The sequence below is a fragment of the Gopherus flavomarginatus genome, chromosome 20 (genome assembly GCF_025201925.1).
Source record: "Gopherus flavomarginatus isolate rGopFla2 chromosome 20, rGopFla2.mat.asm, whole genome shotgun sequence".
Lineage (NCBI taxonomy): Eukaryota > Metazoa > Chordata > Testudines > Testudinidae > Gopherus > Gopherus flavomarginatus.
In genome coordinates, this window is record NC_066636.1 from 21,192,828 (window position 1) to 21,211,995 (window position 19,168).

Here is a 19,168-nt window from a genome sequence, read left to right on the forward strand (position 1 = left end):
TCTTGTATTCTTTTTCCCCTTCTTCATTCACTCTTTTCTCCTGCCTTCACTTCATTCTTTCCTTCTTCCATTTTTTCTTTCTTTCTTCTATTCTTTCCTTTTCTCTTTCCTTTTGTATGTTTTTTCTCTTTTACTTTTTATGTTTTTTATTCTCCTTCTTCCCTTTCTCCTACTTTCCTTCTGTCTCTCTCACTTCTTTTCCCCTTATCCCCTTCCTTCCTTCCTTCCATTTTCTCCCCTTTCGCCATCCTGTCTTTCTTTCTTCTCTCTCTCATACACCTCTCCCTTCACGCCCAGCACAGGGCCATGTCCCCTGCTCTGGCATCTGCCTCTGACAGAGCTCCATACCTCATGCTTTCTTGAACCACTGCGTGCACTTGCCCCTCCAGGCAGGATGTGTGGCTGGGTGGAGTGAGGTGCAATGGGACCTTCTCCCCATGGGGCGGGGGGCTGATCCTATGTGGGGCCCTGAGCCCCCATTAAATCTGTCCCTTGTGTCCCATCCTGTGTCTACACAGCCCTTGGAGGCAGGATGTGTGGGAGTAGCCAGAAGAGGCTGCACCCCTGAGATGCAGCATCATGGCCCCACATCTTGGGCCTGGCCTCATGTCAGTTAGAGCAGCCCTGAGGCTGCTCTAATTGACACTCTGGTCCCTATGGGAAGCAGAGAATAGCCAGAGTGCAGTGCCCTCTGGCCACGCCCAGTCTGCCCCCTACACTGAAGGTGGGAGCAGGGTGGCCCAGCTCCACAGCGGCCGGGAAGTCAGGGGGCCATTTCCACCCCCTTGAGCTGCCATGGTGGCCTTGGCATCACTGAGTGTCCCCCTCCTGGAGAGTGCCACGCAGCTGCCCCTTGCATGCAGCTCCCCCACATCAGCTGTGGGATCAACCCACCTTTGTGACAGCTCTTTCTTTCCTTCCCTGAGCCGACTTCCCTGCTCCCTGGGCTGGGATCCCAGCAGCCCCGGCCCCATTGTTACCGATGACCTGGCAGCACCTTTAACTAGCAGACGCGGCTCTTTGCCAGCTCAGGGCTGGTTTATTTTGGATCGGATTCCCCTGCGGCTCAAGGAAACGCTCCCCTGGCTGGAAGCGGCCCCTGGTCGCTTCGGGAGGGCGGGGCTCTGGGAGGCCCTGTCAAGAATTCAGCACCCTGCCAAGGCTATGAAGTATTATCGGATGTTAGAGGTTTGCTTTTCATCCCAGAGCTGTCATTTTGTTGTTTTCCTAAATGGGGAGGGAATTGAGAGAGAAAATTCTACTCCTGCTTGGCCATTGTATATCACTGCTCAGCCAAAGATTTCACAGCTCTCTGGAGACAAATTCATTTAGGTTCAAAACATCCCATGGAGTAAGGACAGTATTATTATCCCCATGTTGTGAGTGGGTAAACTGAGGCACAGAGAACCACTAGAGCTCATGCTATAAAAGAAAAGGCCACACCCAGCTACCAGGAGCAGCCTTTTCATTTAAATAATAATCTAGCTCTTTCCATCAGTAGATCTCAAAGCACATTGCAGAGGAGGCTAGTATCATTATCCCCACTGTACAGATGGGGAAACCGAGGCACCGAAGGGGGCAGTAATTTATCCAGAGTCAGCCAGCAGACCAGTGACACAACCAGGAACAGGATTCAGGTCTCCTGAGTTCCAATCCAGTCCTGAATCCACTAGGCAATGCTGCTTATCTAGCAAATATAAGAGAATCCTCTACTGGTATCAGAGTCAGAGTGGCCAGTGACAGCCCAGCTGCTTTGGGAATGATTCTGTCTGACCTCGCAGCCAAGATGGTCTGGCGATGGGAGAGCACGGCACTGGTGATTCTAGCTAAGGATCATATAAAGTTCTCATCACCGAAGTATCTGGGCTCTATCCTATCTTGAACATATTGAGCCTCACAACACTCCAGGGAGGCAGGGCAGGGCTATCGTCCCCATGTTATAGGTGGGCAAACTGAGGCACACAGCGGGTAAGGGTAAACCTCCAGGACCTGTCTACATGGGAAAGTTACATCTGGGACCAGGCTTTCATTAGCAAAGCATCGTTTGCAAACAAGAGTGGAGCGGGGCCCTGGCTCTTTACGAGCCGTGGACCGAGTGCTCCAGAGCTGGGGAGGCTGGCGGGGAACGATGCTTTTATCGTTCATATAATGCAGGAGTTGTAGTCAGCGGATAATCTGAAGCAGATGAGGCAGGGTGGATCACATGCATCACGTTCCCGGGGACATGAGGACAAGCTCCTTTCTCCACCCCTCCTCTCTCCTGCCCGGCCAGCTCCTCCATCAGCAGGCAAACCAGCCCCTCGCCTCTAAACAGAGAGAGTCCTACATAAACCTACATAACTCCGCTGAGCATGCAACTGTTTCCAAACTCCTGTGGGGCTAAGAAGGAAGGTTTTGTTCCTGCCCTTCTAGCTCTTAAAGCAGAACTGGAGCAGGGAGATCAGGGGAGCTGGGTGTGTGAAATAGTCCGAGGGGGGAGATTAACGCTGGATCTTGCTTTCAAACTCTTTCCCCCTCTTCTAAAGAGGCCTCTCAAAGAGCTGTTCCCAGCCAAACCCCGGTGACTCAGAAGGAAAACAAGTCATTTCCATGGTATTAATAGCCTTTTGCCATTTATAACTCGCTTTTCATCCCAAAGGGCTTTTTGATGGCTGATCAGCCTGACTGCAGGGGCTCCTCGGAGCGGAGCATTTCTAAAAATTGCCCCGCATTCATCACTCACCCAGCACTGAAATGCAGCTGCCTCTGGGGTGCAGCACAGCAAACAGTGATGCAACACAATTTGATGGTCATTGTTCAGTGAGGAGGGGAAATGAATTACTTTCTCCCATGGGACTGGAAGGGGAGCTATTAGGGAGAAAGGGTCCAGAGTGCCTCCTGCTGAATTTCTAACCTGCCTTATGGAACCTCAGACACAGTGCTGAGGCATTGGGGTCAGCGCGGATTCGGAGGGGAGAGCCCCTCATGGAGTCGTTCAACCCACTCCCTGCAGCGCAATCTTCCCAGAACTGCGCTGGGGTATTGGGGTCAGCACTGACTCAGAGGGGAGAGCACCCCCTGCAAAACTACCCACCTCGCTCCCTGCAGCACATCTCCCTAACCCCCTGCTGGTGTATTGGGATCAACAGTGACTCTGAGGGGGCAGTGCCCCCTACTGAATGATCCACCCTGCACCCTGGGTTTTCGGGTGAAATGCCTAATTTTGTCCAAGAATCCCATTGTTTAATCCCCAGCCTGTGGGCAGGCTGGACTCATCTCCAGCTTCAATGAGCACAAAGCAAAAGGAGAAAAAACGAACTGGATCCCAGGCTGGGCAGCTCTTTCCCTTTAACGTGCAGGCCTCCCTTGCGCCTGGCCCCAGAGATCATGCATTTCAAAAGCAGCCACACCCAGTCCCCAGGGCTTCTCTGCTGAAAGAGCCTGGGATTTTTCCCCTCTGCGCTCCAGTGTTCTGCACAGTCTACAGGGCAGGAATATGCTCCGTTAACCCTTGCTCCTCCAGGGAGCCAACCAGTGCTTAATATGTGCCAAGGTTGAGCCCCAGCACCTCTAGGCTTGGCAGTTCAGTGCCCCGGCACCGCTGGGCTTGCCGCGTCAGTTATGAATGTAAAAATGCTGCTTGAGCCCCGGCAACTAATGGCAGGAGTCCCAGCTCCTCTTACATTACAAATTAAGCACTGGAGCCAACCCTCCCACCGGGGTTTTTGCAGTTAATCCAGGCACAAAACCAACAGGGCTGCCCAGAGGATTCAGGGGGTCTGGAGCAAAGCAATTTTGGGGGTCCCTTCCATAAAAAAAGTTGCAATGCTATAGAATACTATGTTCTTGTGGGGGCCCCTGTGGGGCCCAGGGCCTGGGGCAAATTGCCCCACTTGCCCCTCTCCCCTCTGGGCAGCCCTGAAAACCAAAGCTCCTGCAACATGGAGGACCTGAGTGTCCCAGGGCTGTGGGAGGCTGATCAGAGCTGGCGGGATGCTGATAGAAAGGACCAATTTAACTGAGGTGCTTTCTCTTCCTGCTGGGATGGGGAGCTGAGGAGGAAGACCCTGGCCTAGGAGATGACTCCATGGCCGACTCCACTGCCGGTCCAGCGTGCAAGCTGAACGTTTGCAACAGCCCCCCTATATCACAGGCTTCCAAGGGATCACTGCCGCCCTGGAGTCAGCGGGGTGGGACCCCCCGGGAGTGTTTGTTGTCTTGAAATTTACCATTGGCTTCCATCCAGCTGTATCCCCCAGCCCAGTGGCCATTGCAAGAGTCATTCCAGCAACACCCAGCGCTGGGAAGTATCAGCCAAAGCTGGCACCTTTTCCAGTGGGTGAGTGAATCCAGGAATGAGCTAATGGCCTCAGGTAACCATGGTCTGTGGGAGATTTGACAGAGCAGTTTGGATCCAGAGCAGGGGTCTGGTGGCAGCGAAGATAGAACGAGGTTGGCCATTCCCACTTTACTGCCTTTCACTGCAGAGTGGGACAAGCCACCCTACACGGTCACAGTAAAAGTCAAGATCCAAAACTTTGATCACTGCCGCCTCTCCCAGTTACACCTTTCACCTCCACCCCAGTCTCATACCACAGCTAACAGTAGCACCTAAAAGGCTCCACACGCATCAGAGCCCTGTTGCGCTAGGAGCTGTACATACACACAAGACTTGTCCATATGAACACTTAGTTCACGACAAGCCAGGGTGTTAGTCTACCTGGCGCTAGCCTGCCACATACTACGTGTCTGCGTGGACCCTACTGCCATGCACTAACAGCTCCCTTGTGCACTTTAATCTGCTCCTGCTTCACCATGGGGCAGATCAAAATGCACCGCAGAGCTTTTAGTGAGCAGCAGCAGGGTCCACGCAGACAGTGAGCACGCGGCAGGTTAGATTTACACCCCAGCTTGCCGTGAACTTAGCGTTCACATAGATAAGCCCCTGGTAGGAGACACTTCTTCTCCAGAAGCGCTTATAATCTAACCAGGCAGGGCAGACAAACTGAACATTATTAACCACCTTACACAGAAGGAGAACGGAAAAAGATCACACAGTATGTGGCACAGCCAGAAATTTAACCTAGACCTCCCAAGTCCCTGTCCAGTGCCTTACTCACAATTCATAGACTCTAGGACGGGAAGGGACCTCGAGAGGTCATCGAGTCCAGTCCCCTACCCTCATGGCAGGACCAAATACTGTCTAGACCATCCCTGATAGACATTTATCTAACCTACTCTTAAATATCTCCAGTGATGGAGATTCCACAACCTCCCTAGGCAATTTATTCCAGTGTTTAACCACCCTGACAGTTAGGAACTTTTTCCTAATGTCCAACCTAAACCTCCCTTGCTGCAGTTTAAGCCCATTGCTTCTTGTTCTATCATTGGAGGCAAAGGTGAACAAGTTTTCTCCCTCCTCCTTGTGACACCCTTTTAGATACCTGAGAACTGCTATCATATCCCCTCTCAGTCTTCTCTTTTCCAAACTAAACAAACCCAATTCTTTCAGCCTTCCTTCATAGGTCATGTTCTCAGGACCAATGTCACGGCAGTGCTGATGATAGGTGCCGTGATGACCAGTGCATTCTTCACCTAGCTTTGATGGACTTTTAATTCTAACCATTAACAACTTGTGAACATAAGGGGGTTGTATGTGTGTGTGCGCGCGCGTGTATATAGGAGCTTTAATTAGCTAATAATCTTTACTAGGGCTTAATTGCCTTGTTATAAAAGGTAATTACAGCAATACATCAATTAGCACTGTGAAATTAATAGATTTACCAGTTGTATTTATTGAGAGAGAGCTGAAACTTCCAGCCAGCAGCAGCCCGGGTGGCTGTCTACGCACCCGCTTGGAGATACTTGTGCTAGCGGAAGTGAGAACGTGACAGCAAGACCTTTACTAATTCGACAAGGGATCCAGTTAAAGTATCAGCCACCCGCGCCAAGCAGAGAAATCGCCGGCAAAGCAAACCAAGAGCCAGTGTGCTAGTTGTGAGCAGCAGCCGAAGGGTTAAGGCACAGAGGCAGAGAACACACTGCACATGCTGGGGAAAGATGCTAGATCGACCCACCTGCCAGATGGCAGGACCGTTGCCCTTGAAGCTGAGGTGCTAGCTGGAGCTCAGCAGACCTGGGGTAACTTTCCTGCTCTGCCACAGACTCCCTGTGTGACCTTGGGCAAATCACTCAGGCCCAAATCCGCGCTTGGGAGTTAGGTGCCTAAATACCTTTGACAATCTGGGCCTTACTCGCTCTGTGACTCAGTTTCCCAGCTGCACAGTAATATTCCATTTGTCTGCCTTGTCTAAGCCCTTTGAGGCAGGCCTGTGTCTGTCCAGCGCCCAGCTCCACGGGGTCGCGAGGAGCTGCTGTTCTAACAACAAAGAGCAGGCACAGAGCCAAGCTTCCCCCCACACCCATCCCTGCTCTGGTCTCCATGCTCCATTTAGTCTTTGGCCTCTCTGCTGAGAGCTGACCATGGAGGACAGGGTCAGTGGCAGCGGCCTGTCCATTGAGAGTGAGCTTTTGGCCACCCACCCCTTGCTAAGAAGCAACCCCATAGGAGTTGCTGCTGCCCCAGGAGGGATCAGAACAAGAGCTCTAAATAGGGTGCGTCTACACTGCAATTACAAATCCATGGCTGGCCTGCACCAACTGGCTCCGGCTTGCAGGGTTTGGGCTAAGAGGCTGCTTAGACATTCAGGGCAGTGTGGACATCCAGGCTTGGGCTGTGAGATGGGAGGGTCCCAGAGCTCAGGCTGCAGCCCAAGCAGGAACCTCTACCAGGCAATTAACCAGCCCCTAAGCTGGAGAGCCGAGTCAGCTGGCAGGGGCCAGCCACTTGTCTAACTGCAGTGCAGGCATACGCTAAGAACACAAGCGTCCCTAGTCCTTACCAGCCAGCATGCGGCCTCCCTGTCCCTTTCTCAGTAGGATCCCTATGCTCAGATTTCCAGATTTCCTTTATCAATACCATCCCTGCCCTCTGATCTCTGCCCACAGGGCCTCACCTCTTTATCTATAGGGTCTCTGCACTCGTATCCCTGCCACTTTCTCTCTTATCTCTTTATCTATCTTTATAACTCCTTTAGCTTTAGGAACCTGGCACTCTGCTCCCACCCCCATTAGCTATAGGATCCCTGTGTACTGTTCCCTGCTGCCTTATCCATAGGATCCCAGCACTCTGAGCCCTGCCCCTTTTCCCAGAAGAGCTCTGCACGCTGATCTTTGCCCCACACAACATGCTTTCCTGTAACAGTTATCAGGGAACAATTTCTCTTTTTCCAAGAGACACAGCAACCCTATTCCAAGCGTCCCAGCCCCTTCTCCTGTCTGAGAGAAGCAGCTAATCCAGAGGGTCTAGCCAGCAGCAGCTGGATCTGTGCCCCATTACGGTCCCGTGCACCCACTCCTTTCTCCCGAGAGCAGGAATGGTAAGCCCAGGCTTTCATGTCCACCAGCACCCCTTCCAACCTGCCCTTCATTCTCCCCTCTCCCTCTGTGAGAATGGAGTCATGGATCTGACCAGGGTACGGCCCACGCTGCTCATTAAATAATTTTGTGGTGGAACTTCCTCTCCCAGAACTAGGGGCATCTATTCCTCTATCGGTCTCACCTCCCCGGCGCTGTGGATCCTTCTTCAATTCCACGTTTGATACTGATTTGATAACATTATGTCAGGTGGATTCAGCTTCGTGGGTTAAGCTAAACCAGAACAAGGCACTCTTACTCCGGAATAAGACTGTCCACACACAGAGTTAATCAGGAATAGCTATTACACTTTAAATTCACACCCTATCTTAATCTGGATTAGCTCTTGAGTGTAGACAATCCCTGAGGCTCAGAGAAAGGAAGTAGCTGGGTCACAGGCCAGGATCTTCCATCACCAGCACGGGCTACAACAGACATGTTTGTGCCCTTGTTTGAAGGTGTCTTGATCCACAGTCACCTGGTTCCCCCAATTCTTCCCACCCCCCATAAATCCCTACCTATTTCACCAGCTGAATTCATCAACTCTTGTGAAGTGCTTTGAGATCTTTCAGCGGAAGGGAAAATATTGCAATGAACTGACTGTTTGTGTGTGTGGAGGGGGGTACTTGTTCGAGAGAAAGAGACCACTGCCTTCCACAGCATGGAATTAGTCAGGCTTAGATGTATATCATAGACCCTATACACTAACAGCTAGTGGGGATTCTTCTCTAATCCTAATGGAAGCAAGAGGAGCTGAGTTCTAACTCCTCCAAGTTCTGAGTGGCCATGGATTTATTACAGTATAACTAAGGCAACCTAGGGCTTTGATGGAGAGCCAGTGGAAGACGGGGCTCCCTGGCAAAGGCCTTACCAAGAAAAGGTGAGTGGCGGGGGAGGGAATGCAGACGCAGCTGTTTCGTTTCTGTCCTAGCAGCTGTTCTTTTTCACTGTGCCTTTTGCATTCCTAGCAGCTGGCAGAAGAGAGCATTTGCTCTCCCAGAGCAGTGGCACGCATTATAAACCATCCACATTTGGGTTTGCCTGGATAACATCATGAGAAGAGCCTCTCCATTGCAAGGCTGAGATTTAGGGAGCCGAGTGTCCAAATCCCCTCAGCATCCTTGAAAATCTTGCCCTAAATATTCAACAAGGAAAAAGGAAAAACCCACCACAACAACGGTGGTAGAACCTCGCGACAATAACAGCTGTCCCTGCAGCAGCAGTGAGCTAGCAAAGATGATTTCCCAGGGACCAATGCAGTCCATTGTCCAAAAATAGCCACCACAAAATAAAACACCTGTTTTGGTAGCACCTACCAAAAATAACTGCTGTTCTTGCAGCTACAGAAGCAAAACAAATCAGAAAAACAACCACCAAACAAAAAAACAAGCCCTGTCCCTCCCACAAACCAACAACCCTATGAAGCCAAACTCTGGTTGTTTCCATATGGAATAACTTGCGTGGAGGGGGAGTCAACTTGACCCAGAGGCCCCAGATATTGTTCATACATGAATCAGCCCCTCCTAAGCATCTTCTCCAGATTGTGACTCTTCCTCATGGAGCCCTTTGAGCAGGAGGAGCAGTAACATGGGCCAGCAATGGCACCGTTCTGCGAGGGCCTCTGCCCATGGGGGTGGGTCACACAGATACAGGAGCAGGTGGAGTTTTTCCCTGCATGGATATGATGGGGCGGGGGGGACGGGCACAGAATAAGTGCCCAGGTTACAGGTAGGTCCACGCTCTGTTCCTGTGATGGGACGAGGGTCACAGATCAGAACTCTGCAGAGGAGAGAAACTTCCAAGCAAACAGGTTAAAACAGCTGAGCGCAATTAAAGCGAATTAGAGCAACAAGCAGGAGCAGAGCTTGGGAATGCAGCATCTGCATAACTGCACCTGGAGCCAAAGGATCTTCTCTCATCTCCATTTCTAGATCCTGGGGCAGGGAGCAGCTTGCAGGGACCCTATGCACAAAGGGGAAGGGATCATGGTGCATGTACCTTATAGATGAAGGGGCAGGGATTGGAATGCAGGGAGACTATAGATAAAGGACGCTACAGATAAAGGAGCAGGGATCTCAGTGTTGGGATCCCACAGATTAAGGGGCAGAGTCAGTGCATGTACAGGGAAAGGGGCTGGGATCAGAGACCTCTGCTCTAGTGGACATGCCGTCCAGACTGTGTTCTCATAAAGCACATGCGTGCTGGTGCCAGGGAAGCGTGGCCAAGTCCCAGGGATAAAGGCCGTTCCAGGCCATCTAACGGAAAACACACCCCATCCTTGGATCTCCCTCACCTCCTGTCCAGCGGAGCAGGGAGATCTTTTTAAAGGAAAATCTGCTGAACCTCTTGCCTTGGAGCTCCAGTCCCAGACCCCAAGGCAGCCAGCCACGTGGAGTCCACAAATCTTCCCTGCTCCCGTCCTGAGCCAAGGTCTTCTCTTTTCTCCTCCCCTTTGGTGTCCATGAGAGGCCATTATCTTTAACAAGGATCAGAGGGGTAGCCGCGTTAGTCTGTATCCACAAAAACAACGAGGAGCCCGGTAGCACCTTAAAGACTAATAGATTTATTTGGGCATAAGTCGTTGTGGGTAAAAAACCCACTTCTTTCTTCGTGCATCTGAAGAAACGGGGTTTTTTACCCATGAAAGCTTATGCCCAATAAATCTGTTCGTCTTTAAGGTGCCACCGGACTCCTCGTTGTTATTATATTTAACAGCTGTTGGATCAGGCCCCAGCTCAGAAAGCCAGTGGCCCAGGCCTCAGCCCAAAGGGGTCATGACTAATTCGCACCAGTGGCGCCAGTGCTGGGGGGATGCACATAGGGAACCAATCATGCCCAGCACCACCCACCCTCCACCCAACACCACCTTGTTTCACTTAATCCAGCTTCCTGGTGAAGAAACCTAACCAAGCCAAATTCCCTCCTCCCTCCCCACGCCAGGAATGCCGGTGGGTTGGGGTTAAGTTCAAATTTCAATGTACATTTTTTTCCTCTGTGGCTGCCAAGGTAGCAAATTCGGAGAGCTCAGGGAAATTCAACACAATGAGCTGGCTCTGGATGTGTGCATGGGGGAGGGCACAAAGGGAAGCAGGCACTTCCCTGCCCCCCCAGCCCAGGACATGCCACACGAAATGCCAACCTCGGAGGTTTTTCTGGGAACAGCGTTGGCTTCCTGTAGATAAACTGAGCCCCTAAAGGGCTGATTCTCAGGCTACATTTATGCTGCATGCTGCAGGCTTTGATCGCAGCATGTGTAGACAATACAGGAGCTAGCTTTGATCTAGCTAGTAGCTCAGGTCCTGGAGCAGTGTAGCCGTGCCAGCACAGATATCAGCACAGGCTTCAGAAGCTGCAGCTTCACCTCTCCAGGACCCAAGCTAGTGAGTGCATGTCTATACATATATATGTTGTCAGCAGCCCCAGGGTTGCTCTAACTTGCACTCTACTTCCTGTACAACGGAAAGCAGCGAATACACACAGTACAGTGTGTTCTGGCCACACCCCTAGTCAGCTCCCTACAGTGGGGGCTGGGCCCTTCATCCAGTTTTACCTTGCATGGAAGGAAATTCCCAGGGAGCTGCTTCCACCCACAATCAGGGCCCTTTGTGCTACTAGCTAACAGGGTTTTAAACACGGCTTGTCCCAGGCTAACCAATGCTGAATGCCTTGTTTGTTGATCCACTCTTTTACATGATGCTTCCTCCTCAGTGCAGAAGTGGCCCGCTTTGGGGGAGTGCAAGATCCAAGGTTTTATTCCAGCCCTTTAATAAAGATCCCCCCAAACACACCGACACGCCCTTTTAACTGCTGGGAAAGACAACATGTTCTGATACAGTCTGGTAGTCCCCGAGGAGCTTCTGCTGGCACCATTTTCTGCACAATGGTTGCAAGCGGAGAGCTTTCCCCCCTCCTCCCAAGCTGACAATTCTTGGAAAGGCTTGTGAGCCCCGGGGGATGGGGGGGAACACCTGGCACTGCTCCTTTCTATCAGAGGTCCCCATCCTTTCATCTCTGTGCCAGAGCAGCAGCGCTGCAGTTTCTGGGCAGTTCTGGTAGAGGCACATGGTTCCCCCCTAAATTACAGATCGTGGAGAAGAGACAGGAGGGGGCAAAGTCACGTGACCAGGGAGAAGATTTGCCATCCACACTCAGTCGCATGATCCTTTGTGCTGCCTTAAAGTAGGTGGAAACATGCTCCTAGGCCCTCATGAAGCAGGGGGCCTCCCCAGCCACGGTGGAGCTGGCAAAAGGGCCTTACCCCAGGTCTGCTCCTAGAGCCTGGTGCAGAGCATGGATCGGGGCAGGGGTGCAGCTGGAGCACACTGCACTCTGGCTAGTCTCTGCTCACCAGGAGCCCATGGTCTCAGAGTGTGTCAGAGCAGCCCTGACGCTGCTCTAACTTAGACTGAGGGCCAGGTTACAGGGCCACAGAATCCTGGAAGTGCTAAGGTGGCTCAAGGCTGCCTTCCCTTCGCCCCCTCTATCCCTGGTCCCAAGGCAGGGATGGGGGAGCTGAGAATCTGGCCCAGTATCAAAGCCACCAGGCTCGGTGGATGCCTCAGGCTGGTGAAGCTTGGTGTGTGTATTAAAGTGTTGGCTCCTTTTATATTTCTCATCATTCCTAAGCAGAGGTAATGGGCTTTGGACTCTTTCACCTCCAGGTCACGAGTCTGAATCCACCCTGGGTCAGCCCACTCCTCCTACGCTGGCTGTTTGGCAGCCTGCAGGCCGTTTATGTAGGAAATGATGTCTCTGCATCCCAGAGCCCGCTGGGGCAACTGGCACAGCCAAAGATGCAGATCAGAGCATGCACGTGTGACAAGCAAATGTGAAACGTGCAAGCTCTTACCCTGGTGCTCAAACCCCTTGTTGACCATTTTAATTCACACAGCAGCTGGCTCTTTCACCAGACATTATGGGCAGGATCTGGCGCTGCCGCCCTGCCGTCCCAGGCCAGTGACATTCCCGGCTGAGTCATCAGGCAGCGGCTTATCAATTTCCTACCAGCCCAAGTGGAGAGGTTTGGGGGGAAATGTTTGTGCACGATGGAGCTGGAACCTATCCAGGATGTTAATGGTACTCGGTCTTCCCCTGGCAATTGTGGGTGGAGATGAAAGCGCCTGCAGGAAGCACAACGTTAACCTGCAGATGGGTGAAGCCTGTCCTGCTTTACAGGCCAAATCCTGGCCCTGCTGAATGGGAGAACTCTCCATTGGTGTCAATGGGAAGCAGGATTTAGCCCAAGGGCTGGTACAGGCAGGGAGGCACCTTAGTTCTGAATCTCACTTCCACCAACGGCAATCCAGAGCGACTCTATTTAGACCAACGGAGTGAGTCTGGATTCACTGGGGAGCTGAAACCAGGCCCAAACCAAGAGGCAGATCCCCACCCTCACATCCGGGCGTGGAATGGAGGTCAGCTCCTTGATGCAAACAAGGTGCTCGACTGCCCCCCTGCTCTGTTTCCCCTCGGGAGCCTTCAGTGGGCTCTCTGAGGGAGTCCGGGGTCCTTACAGGGAAGGGGAGTCAGGGGGAAGGGGGAGCACCACAGGCCAATCCACCAGATGTGTGGCAGGCTTCTCCATGGGTAGGGGGTAAGCCCTGTCCCCTCCCAGTGGAATGATACGGGAGGGAGGACTCCAGCCCAGATAGGCACAAGTGGGGGGCCAAAGAGCATCAGCAGGGAAAAGTCCTTTAGCTGCTTAAAATTGTTTTACTATAGGAATCTCTAGGGCCAGAGTCTTAGCTGGTGTCATGGGTAATGGCTCCAGTGGAGCGACACCGATTTATGCCAGCTGGGGATGTGTGGCCCACTGGCTTCAATGGAGCTATGCCGATTTACACCAGCTGGGGATCAGGCCTATTAATTCCAATGAAGTGACGCTGATTTACCCCAGCCGGGGATATAGTTTCAATGAACTGCAGTGTGCTAGGATGTCCATGGTGGGACTCTAGCAGCAGACAATGACTCATCCCTTCCATTGGCAAAACAGCCAGTTTATCTGAGCAGGAACCACAGGATCCAGCCCACTCCTTCTCATAGACAATAAAGCCCTTTGACACTGATCTGGTGCCCTAGGCTGTCTGGACTTCAGTCCGAGGGTGCGATTGCAGTGCGTGTAAACATACCCACGTCAGCTTTCATCTAGCTGGACCAGCCGCTTCGCCCCGCGGCTCAGGAGGGCTTGTACAGCCCAGGCTGAAGGCGTGTTGTGGCACCTTGCGTGCCATGGGTGCCCGAGCTGCCTACATTAAAGCCAGCTCAGGTAGGTCTGTGCAAGCCACAATCACACCCCGGGACTGCAGAGTTGACGTAGCCAGGAAGTGAGAGGCCCGTTTAGGCTTCCAGGTGGGTGTCAAGGGGACCCAGTGTCAATGACAGGAGTGGCCGACTTGAGCCTGAGAAGGGGCCAGAATTTACCAATGTACATTGCCAAAGAGCCACAGTCATATGGCAACAGCCCCCCATCAGCTCCTCGCACTGATCCCAGTGGCCCCGCCGATCTGCACCTCCCCCTCCCTCCCCGCACTTCCCGATCAGCTGTTTCGTGGCGTGCAGGAGGCTTTGGGGGGGGGGAGGGGGCAGGGCCTGTGGCAGAGCCAGGGGTTGAGCAGTGAGCACCCTCCCCCGCAACACTTTGGAAAGTTGGCGCCTGTAGCTCCAGCCCTGGAGTCGGTGCCTAGACAAGGAGCCGCGTATTAACTTCTGCAGAGCCGCATGTGGCTCCGGAGCCACGGGTTGGCCACCCCTGGTTAATGGGAACAAGGCCCTGCCCTTTTCTTTCTGGTTTTCTGGAGCAAAATGGTTCTGTGGGAGGCATCTGTGCAGGTTCCCCACGAGCAGGTGCCCGGCAGGGCTCACAGACAGGAGCTGGCCTCCTCCACAGCTGCTGCTCTTGCAGTCTGGCAGTACAGACTGTATCCAACTCAGCACAGGCAGCAGTGACTCAGAGGCCACTGCTCGAAGGCTGTGTTGTTCTTTGGGCGGGTTTCCTTAGTGACAAGAGGGAAACCCCGAAGCGTATGGTTTCCGGTGCATCCCTCTGTGTGCTCCCCGTGTGTGTGGGTGGCAGGGGGACCGTACGTCACTCTGCGGGCGAAACCCCTCTCGAGATGACACCGCAGAGTCAAATCAATTCCTCCCACGCTCAGAGCTCAGCTAGCCACTGCTGGCAAAGGGCGTCCATTAAAATTATCCATCCAGGCTGACAGTCACCCTCCATAGCAACCTCAAGCCTCTTAGCTGTGATTAACCCTATAGTATTGCTAGTGGACAGTGTATGATGCCAGCTGAAGACAGCAGGCAAGGGTGGGTGTAAAGAATCACATACAACCTCGAGGAATTGGAGAATCATAGAAGATCAGGGTTGGAAGGGACCTCAGGAGGTATCTAGTCCAACCCCCTGCTCAAAGCAGGACCAATCCCCAACGAAATCATCCCGTCCAGGGCTTTGTCAAATCGGGCCTTAAAAATCTCTAAGGATGGAGATTCCACCACCTCCCTAGGTAACCCATCCCAGTGCTTCTCCGCCCTCCTAGTGAAATAGTGCAGTGTTTCTCAAACTGGGGTCGTCGCTTGTGTAGGGAAAGCCCCTGGCGGGCGGGCTGATTTGTTTACCTGCCCCATCCGCAGGTCCGGCCGATCGCGATTAGCCGCTGCAGGCCAATGGGAGCTGCTGGAAGCGGCATGGGCTGAGGGACTTACTGGCCACCACTTCCAGCAGCTCCCATTGGCCTGCAGCGGCGAACCGTGGTCATGGGAGATGTGATCGGCCTGAACTGCGGAGGGGAAGGCAAACAAACCGCCCCAGCCCGCCGGGGGCTTTCCCTACACAAGCGGCAACCCGTTTGAGAAACACTGAAATAGTGTTTCCTGATATCTAACCTAGACCTCTCCCACTGCAACTTGAGACCATTATTCCTTGTTCTGTCGTCTGCCACCACTGAGAACAGCCGAGCTCCATCCTCTTTGAAGAACTGGTCTGAAATCAACAAGATGAAACTGAATAAAGACAAGTGCAAAGTACTTTTCTTAGGAAGGAAAAATCTACACAACTACAGAATGAGTCCACAGTATTAACCGGCGCATTTTGTTGGTAAAATTGTTGTCGTTTGGCAGGGAGTTTTTTTAACATCCCTGAACGACAAAAGTTTTGCCGACAAAGTTCCAGTGCAGACAAAGCCTAAGACATGGGAGATAATTGCCCACTCTCCTCGGTGCTGGTGAGACCTCAGCTGGAGTCCTGTGTCCAGTTCTGAGCACTGCACTTTAGGAAAGACGTGAACAATTTGGAGGGAATCCAAAGGAGCGCACCAAAAATGATAAAAGATTTAGAAAACCTGATCTATGAGGAGAGGTTAAAAAAACTGGGCCTGTTTAGTCTTGAGAAAAGAAGACTGAAGAGGGAACCTGATAACAGACTTCCAATGTGTTAAGCACTGTTATAAAGAGGATGATGATCGATTGTTCTCCATGTCCACTGAAGGTAGGACAGGAAGTACTGGGCTTAATATGCAGCAAGGGAGATTTAGACTCAGACTCCACAGAGACTAGGAAAAGATTTTTAACGCTAAGGGTAGTTAAGCTCTGAACAAGGCTTCTGTCGTGGGTTGGTGGTGATCCTCCCCCTCGGGCTCAGTGGGAGGTCACTCTATGTCACTATGTCTCTGGGACACCGCTCCCTATCGGGGATTAAAGCCGCGGCCCTTAGGCAGGACTGCACAGTCTCGCAGTTTTAAGGAGTCCAGGCCCTTAGGCAGGGCAGAACCCCAAGCAGTCTTCAGACCTCTAATTTTTTACATCCATGTGCGGAATGAATTTTATCATCTGTGACACATCACCATCATACAATTTGGTGCACATAACAAAATTCATGTGGCAGGGGTGGGGTCAAGGGGTTTGGAGTGCGGGAGGGGGCTCAGGGCTGGGGCAGAGGGTTGACGGTTGCAGGGGATGAGGGCTCTGGATGGGGGTGCAGGATCTGGGGATGAGGGGTTTGGGGTGCGGGAGGGGGCTCAGGGCAGGTTGGGTGCAGGGGGTGAGGGCTCCGGCTAGCGGTGAAAGCTCTGGGATGGGGCTGTGGATGAGGGGTTTGGAGGTGTAGGCTGCCAAGGGACTGCGGTTGGGAGAGAGGACTCCCCTCAGCCATCTTTCATTGCAGCAGCTTGGGGCCGGGGGAGAGGCGTCTTTACCCAGCTGCGGCAGTTCCAGCGAGCCTTGGCTGGGCCCAGGGAGGGGCTCCTCTCCCCTGACCCAGCCACAGCAAGTCTGGGGAAGGTCCAAGCTGGGGCTGGCAGGGAAAGGCGCCTCTCCTCGCCACAGCCCTGATCCCCTGCGTGGGGCTTAATAAGCAGCTGCATGACCGCGCAGCTTAGAGGGAACTTAGCTTCAGACTCAGGCTCTTAGGCAGGGCAGAACCCCAAACAGTCTATGATCTCTGGCCCCAAGCAGGGCAGAACCAACAAACGACAAGACAGTCTGGTATCCTGGCTCTGGCAGACAAACACAGGCCTCCTGGCCTAAGGTTGAGAGGCTGCCACACCAGGGGTAGGGCTGGCAGCCGGGAGTAGGTGGACCCAGGCCCACCCTCCTCCACCAGGTCCCAGCCCAGGGCCCAACAGTGGCAGAGTGTTCTAAACTGGGTCAGCGGGGATCTGCCCGAAACACGCTGACTGGTGCTCAGGCAGCGACACAACCAGACTATAGTCGATTGCCCCTGGGCTACTTCCTACTCTCCCAACGTAATGTACCTGCGGCTCGGGGTCATCCCCCACCTCTTCGGGGGATATGGCGAGTGGCAGTCCTGACAGCTCTTCACCTGGTCCTGGTTCCGTCGCCTCATGGGGAAGGGCATGGCGGAGCGCCAGCTCAGCTCTGACGCTGCAGCCACTCACTACGGCGATGGGAGGGGTTCTCCTATGACTGTAGGTAACCACCTCCCCGAGAAGCGGAAGTTAGGTTGACATCTACCTAATGCTGTGTACTCAGGGGGTTAGTGGATTGGCTTACAGAGGCCACTCGGGGGGGCGTGTGTGGATTTTTCACCCCTCCTGAGCAACATAGCTGGGTCAACTTCACTTTTTAAAGAACCCAAAACATATATATGATTTTAAAGATAATCTCATGATTTGGGGGGGCCTGACTTGTGATTTTTGAGTTCTTGCGGCTGGCAATTCTGCAGATTTGTGTAAACTCGTCAACTCCCACTGAGCTAAAGAGAGTTACATTGATGTGTAGATCAGGACTAAGGGCTTGTCTACATGGCAACACTCAGGAAAATTAATCCAAATTAGCTGCATTAAACACCTGTGTGGACACTCCCTGACCCTGAGGACTGGGACTCAAGAGGCCTGGGTTCAATTCCCAGCTTTGCCATTGCCGGCTTGGTGACCTTGGGAAGTCACTTCACCTCTCTGTGCCTCAATTTCCCCATCTGTAAAATGGGAAGAATGACACTGACTGCCAGTTTTATTACTTTATAGGCCTTGTCAATAGTGCACTGGATTAACCCTGGATGTGTTCTTGCTAGAAAAGGGGTGGTATCCTTACCATGCGCTAGCTACCACATGTTAAAAGCCTAGTGAAGACAAAGCAGCTTCTAGTTTTCCCATGTGTTAGCAAGTTGAGGTGAGTGCTAACAGGATGTCAAACCCTGTTAGCCTGGACAGAGAGCATTTCACAGCCACTTTGCAGTGCTGTGCATGAGCACAGAGGCGCAGGGCGAGGGAGAATCTGCTCCTCTCCTCCTTTGTTCACAGGCAGGCACAAATTGCTTCATGCATCAGATCCTTCCAGGTTCTGGACTGCAGTCATCTCACTCTCTCCTTCAGTGCCTCCTCTGCATGGCCTGGAGATGAATCATAGCTCCCTGTAACCTAACAACGCCAGAGCCCTGTTGCCAAAACACTCCAGCCGGTCCCAGACTTTGCGTAAGCAATTGTGCTTCATTCATTTTCCTTTCCCGCGGTTTCTACAACTGGTGTTTTCTCAATCTCCATTATTAGCTCATCTTTCATGGAAAGGCTGTGATTTTCAGCAGTGGGTTTAACATAGCATCTTAGCAACACAAAAAGGGATAAAAATAGCCCCAACCAAACGGCACATGCTGGGATGGCTCAACTACAGGAGCGGGGCCAGGACATTACAAGGAGCAGCAGAAAGCAGTGGACTTGAGGAGTCAGAACAGGGCCCTCTGAGCAAGAACCCCAGGGGACCCTGGGTGCAGATTTTAAAGCCTGCTGTTGTCAGGGTTGTTCTCATGTGTTGTTGGCACTTTCTAAGCCTGGTTCTGAGTGCTGCTGAGGCCCCTCTAAGCCACCCTGACAGCAAAGATGTCAGTGGATTGGGTGGAAATGACCCCGACGACTCCTCCACCTTGTGCCAGGAGCCTCTGCAGCAAGTGGAGCACTGCTGTATGGGGTGTGCACCAGCCTCTCAGTGTAGGGGGCAGATCCAGGGCGTGGCCAGAGTGCGCTTTGCTATGGCTGTTCTTTGAGTCTAACACCCCTGTTGGTGTTGGGTTGGGAGAGCAATCCCCGTGCAGCACTGCTGTGCACTGTCACAACAGCTGTTGTGTTCTGCCCCAGAAGTGGCTGCATTTGAGAGGAGGCTAAAATAATCCAGATAGACTCATCAGGGCAACCAGACTAGACAGAGCAGAATGTCTATTCCAGCCAGGCTGGAGGCAGGACACTGAGCTGAATGGGTCAATGGA